This window comes from Anticarsia gemmatalis, chromosome Z (genome assembly GCF_050436995.1).
Source record: "Anticarsia gemmatalis isolate Benzon Research Colony breed Stoneville strain chromosome Z, ilAntGemm2 primary, whole genome shotgun sequence".
NCBI classification, from domain to species: Eukaryota; Metazoa; Arthropoda; class Insecta; order Lepidoptera; family Erebidae; genus Anticarsia; species Anticarsia gemmatalis.
Genome location: NC_134776.1, coordinates 10,132,919 through 10,138,918, shown reverse-complemented (window position 1 = coordinate 10,138,918; position 6,000 = coordinate 10,132,919). Strand labels below are relative to the sequence as shown.

At 34.5% G+C, this 6,000-nt stretch overlaps 1 protein-coding gene across 1 annotated transcript in view; it reads left to right on the top strand.

Annotated features, from left to right (window-relative positions):
* The first annotated feature begins 2,630 nt into the window (after positions 1–2,630).
* The window catches only part of CalpC (calpain C), a 41,665-nt gene continuing 38,295 nt past the window's right edge, over positions 2,631–6,000 (top strand). The window contains exon 1 of the mRNA XM_076134890.1: positions 2,631–2,743. The gene's annotated coding sequence lies outside the window, so the exon portion shown is untranslated. The remainder of the gene's footprint in view (positions 2,744–6,000) is intronic.

Below are 6,000 nucleotides of genomic sequence, written 5' to 3'. Positions count from 1 at the left end.
CGAGTTTCTTTTATTGATCCTTTTAGATATTAAGAAACATTGAACAGGAAGATCTTCAGGAAAGTCTACAGCTGGTGTAATACCCTACTTCATCAGCTATTTATTCAACTCATCTTAAATCGCTAGTCGTTTTGTTCTATATATTTAAATCCGCAATCGAATTTAAGAATAAAGGCAAAATTATTCAATACTATAGAAGTGGTGTGGTACATACTCTTTGAAACCATCAAAAGCCTCTAACTCTAAAAATTGGTCGGTCGAGAAAAGTCAGCCTACTTCAATAAGTCAATCGATGCACGTAGATCGTATCACACAATGACTCCCATCTGTGGCAAACCACGCCACATTGGATTTCTTAATATGCTCAGGTGGTAGGTACCTACCTTCACCCGCCAGTAGACCGATGCTGGAGGTGATACGAATACTAAAAAATAAAGAGCACTAAAAGATTAATAAGGGGCCGTAACAATGTATTTTCTCCTAAAAGTCCCAACAAACTTTATTGAAGGAATAAAATCTGTTAATAAGTACCCACGAATCACGACAAAATTATATCTCAATAAAGCATGTGGGTAAGAAAACTTCAGTTCTTTTTAAACAAAATAATCTAGTGTGTATCAACAATTACTTTCAAATACGCAAGCGAATAGGATTCAGTACGTAAACTCGTTAGATATGCATTCTAATTACTGGGTGTCAAATATTAGCAAATCGATACATACATAACATCGATATTGCATGACGTTCAAATTACACTCGTAAATGACCGTGAAGGAATAAAAAAGTGGCAAAACTTAGGTCTTATAAATTCCCAATGATACCTGATGCATTTGGTCACCGGTTATATCAATATTGTTCAGATTGCGAAACTTTACTGCAAAGGTGAAAAAATAAAAGCAAGCAGAACGAATTACATTTACAGTAAAACTAACTTTATCTTACCTGCGTAAAGCCCAAAATTGATGACAAAGTATTTTGAATATAAGACATTTGATCATCACGCATCTTATTATAAATGGAAAAAAATCTCAAACAACTTTAAACTTTATGTTTCAACTCTAGAGTCTAAATTATCTTGTATCGTAAAAAGATAAAAACTTGATTATGAATTGATTACCTAACAGCTTAGATCGTTTATAATTCTGCAGTAGAAATGTTTTTAAAATTTTAATATTCACGGCTACGTAAATGCTTTATTAAAGAACTTATAATTTGCATAAATATTTAATTTTTATGGGCATAATAAAGAAATCGATCGTCGGTAGCGCGGTGACCGTAGAATAACGACTACCTGCTTTGTCGTAAATTATGGCGACATTTGACTGCAATTCAAAATACTGACGGATATACTAAAATGCCTAATGACACTTCCACCACCGCTTCAAATAAAAGAAACATTAATTTTCGTACTTCTTACATAATTAGCACGTTTACTTTACTTTTAGATGGTCGTAAGACGAGCAGGTATCAAAGTAGATTAAAAAAATTGAAACAACACGAACGCAAAATACACAATTTATTAATAAACCGATGTTGATGCAGAAAAAACGTATATTATCTTATATTAAGCAACTTTCTTCTTATTGTGCGTGTCCACTTAGCTGTTGTCAAAATCTTAGGCAAAGCTTTATGGCCATTACATAACATTGGCGTTGTAAATGTCCTATTCATAAAAGCAAATAAAGGTAGAAAATCTTAATGTTGTGTTCGCATCTTTCATTAATGGGCGAATCTTTTTGTTTACGCATCGAACAATACATTTTTAAATCAAAAGAATAATAATATAGTGTATGTGTCCGTTCATTGTAGTCAACGAGCCTTATGGTAACTTGAGAGTAGCGACAAAAAATAGCATCATCAACAGGTGTTTAGTATAATTTGCATATGTAAATAATAGAATTAATTAGTTGTTTAGCAAAATTTTTCGATTGTGACTATCTCTTAATGGAGAAAGCTAACATTAAGAGAACACTTAGGTTTTCCTTTCGCATAATAAAATTGTTTCTAGGAGGTGATGAAACTCAGAAGCTTCCTCATCGAACAATATGGAAACCATGCAGACTGACTCTCATCTCCAAGTTAGATCTAGCAAACACTAATCACCATCGAACTTTGAATGGAAAAAATGCAGCAACTTCCTATAACTACTACAGTTATTTAAGACTACGGCAATTAAGGGTAGTAATAACAATAAGAATATCACGATAATTAGTGCAACATTTATATGCCGAGTCCAGATCATAACACCTATGCTCTAGTACGACACGTAGCGATTTCAAACTTCCGAAATGCAGATTTTTAAGTACGAATTACCTAATAGTACGAATTACCGTACAAAACAAAATTTATGGCGTTAAAAATCTATGATTACGCTCTTTTATAAATTCATCACCAATATTGGTTTGACCACGCGGAACCTATTTACTGTAGAAGTTTTGGTATAATAACTCCAAGCTATTACATGAATAACACCATACGATCGGTCAAATTGTACAACTACACCAAGAATATTGGTAAAGTAGATCCTACTCGTATAACTCCATTTGAGCGACGATACAGGTAATTAGTATGAGATGTAAAAGATAGGAGTTTTCCGCTAGCTTATGCACTCTCGCGCAGGCTGCGTGTGGCGGGGCAGGCGCCGCGGGGCGGGGGCGGTCAGTACCGCGATAGACTCCATCTTGTATGCGCGTGCGACGAAGCGCGGTTATTAGTGTTGTGATTATATTCATGTTCTATCCAGGTTAGTTTCACACTCTTTACTTATTTCTTATTAACATAAATTATAGCTTTAGTGTTTTTTTCTCTTCTTTTAGTAACTTTTTTCATAGTGGTACGGGTCAAACCGGTTGAGTAATAAACCACTTTTACGGCCCGACCGAGTTAGTCAACTACTGGGTTTTAAGTTTGCTATATTTACTTATGTACATTGTAAGAACAATTTCTTAATCTAGTACCGTGTCGAAGCAACAAAATCATTTTATTTATAATGGCGCTTTTAATGCTTTATAGTGAGAGGGTAGGATTATAAAATGACCGTGACGTCATTTTTGCAATAATTTAAGAACTGGTTGCAATCACATGCTGCTATGTCTTTTATTATTTTGATAACATTTTGTTCATATGTTTGATTATTCTTAGATGTCTCATTATTGTAAGACTAACGTAATTCGAAAATACAATATTAGAAATCTAAACAAACTAGTTTTGGCCATCGGCTGCGCCTGTGTTGAAGTTATCTAAAACCAGATTCGATAGCGGGATAAGTTCTAAGTGCAAGTGTTCGTGAGTGCAATATCTGAGTGTGATCCGGCTCGTGAGTCACCGATTGTTGCAAGTTTCACCGGATTCAGTTCAGCCGTTTCGAAGTGATTGAGTAACAAACGTTTAAGCACGCTTTCTGATCCTACTAGTCTACATGTTTTATTGGTTTAACGCAATCTTGATAGCTTCTGAAACTTATATTGAGGTCAAGTATCGATGTTAATGGCCACTGAAATTCAGACACACATTATCGAAAAGGAATTTAGACTGACTGAAACTAAAACAGTCTACTTCGTGAAGAATATGTAATAGAAAATTATCTAGACCGAGACACTTCTTAAAATTGAATGTGGTAATTTTTCAAACAATCACGTTATGAAAGCGTGGCTAGAATTTACAATAATTTCTAACTTACTCTTTTTATATGTATATTATTACGTAAAAAGTACACCGTTTTAGAATTTAAAAATAATTCAGCCCGTCTTTAATTTCACTAAACTTCACTTTTATGCATAATGCTAATCTTACGATCGCACAGACTAGATAAAGTTTCTTTTATTTTCTAGTTTTGTTCCTAGACGTATTAGGAGTCTAGGTTGATCATATAACACCGTCTGAAACACTTTTATGACCTAATAATATGTATTAATCTACACAGGTGTTATAAATTATGATAGTTTTTTTTACAAAAAATAAACGGTGATATAAACGACACACTCATGAAATGTTTAGACGATTTGATCAGCAGCCAACCTAGGGAACACCAACTACTCCGTCCTCTGTCCGTTTTGTGGCTACATTATATTAAGTTGACGCATGTGTAACAACATGATTACAAGATCAGCTTTACAGTCCTAAAAAGCACGAAATGTACAGTAAAAATAATGTTAGTGATATCTTCTTCTGTCGTGTCAACGACTCACCAAGATGTGTCCGAAACAATTATTATTAAACCCGCGCCCTGGAAGCAGATAGCCCGGTAACGTAAGATCTATGCTGGCCAGTATTACCAAAACAGTACTAATCTTTGTGGTATCATCAACATTATATACGCGGTCCAGTGCGTAGTGTGACTGCTTGGCAACTGCTGGCTGCTCATTCTAACGACGTTGTTTACACGCTGCCTGCACATTCAGCTGCCTACTGTTGATAGATCGATGACGACAGATACAAACACAGCTAATGACTACTAACTATAGGCCTTTCTTAGATTTGACATTGATCTTCCTACTTACGTTCATATAATAATGTACTGCAACGGGATTTAAACGCGATAAATAAGGTTTTGATACGTTATTTATTTTGTATACAAGCGCGTTTAAGACCCGTATTAAAATATAATGTGTACAAGTCGCGAGAGTTTAAAATCGGTTATCCCATTCATATTTACGAATTCCACGCAGAGGTAGTCTGCTGTTTGGTGGTTTTCTATTTATATGTATAAGTTTTCTTAATAGTAGCTAGAGTTTGCTAACATGCCCATGTGTCCAGTATTTGGCAATAAGCTTGACCTATATAGGGCCAACAATATATGTAGATAACGTGGTTCTTGAGGCATTATTGATAAACCTAAATAATGTATAAAAAAATAGAATTACGGATACGAGTATTCGCTCTAGTTCAAATATTTTTTTTATTTCCTCCTGATATTTAGCAACCTAGATTTGTCTGCACCTACATACATATGCCTTCAGCGTAAATATAAATATAATCGGAGCTTATTCGTGATATAATCATATGTTTGCATGAGTCGTCAATCTAACGGAATTATGTACGGCAATTGTGACGTGTCATTATTACAAAACATTCAGACTCAAATGTATGTATACTATTTTAGTGTTTGTTGTCAGTTTCTCAAACAAGCTGGTGAATGATTGTTTATTTTATGATTTTAAATTTGACTTAGTAATTATTGGATATTCAGTTACACCCGAGGCCACTAACTGCCTAATATTTTAATATTGTCTACATTGTCCTATCTGACGATATTTCCATTGAAGACTAATTGTAGGCCAATAACATGGAAGAATTAAGAGTTTTTAAATTAATTCTTCCATGTTGTTAATTCGTGTTAATTCGTTTTAAAAATAATTACTATACATACAAAGACAGTTTCTTACCAACAAACAAAAACATCGCAGCTATTACTTCCCTGTTCGACTTATTAGAGTAAAAAGTAGCGCTACCGGTGGTATTTGAGAATAGGTTTATAATATACAGACTGGAAGCACGCAAGACGTTAATCATCTTGTCTGACCTAGACTTATTTGTAGACATGAACACTAAGCACTTAAAACTCTTTTATACTAGTTGTATCAACGTACGGTAGACGTATACGGAACGTGGATGCGTACACAAAGTACATTAGTATCGGATTATCTGCAAGTGTCGTGATATTTCACACAAATGTTTGACATCATCGATGTTATTCAACATTGTATTGTTGCAGCGTCCACGTCCGACGTCTATAGTGACTAAATGCTGTGAAAAAACGCGTAATATTATTCCGTGTGACATATTATATGAATACGGCGACAGGCCCTTTTAAGCACAAACTTAGCCACTTAACACACAAGTAAAATTGCCCGTACCCCAATTTTAGTAGAAATATAATTTACTCTGTTCATTGCGCCGAAACCACACATTTATCGTGTATGTATGCCTCATAATAGTAACATCGTGCAAGTATGATTTATTGCACTAAAGTCGAAAAAAACTGAAGTAGTAACTGTTTAA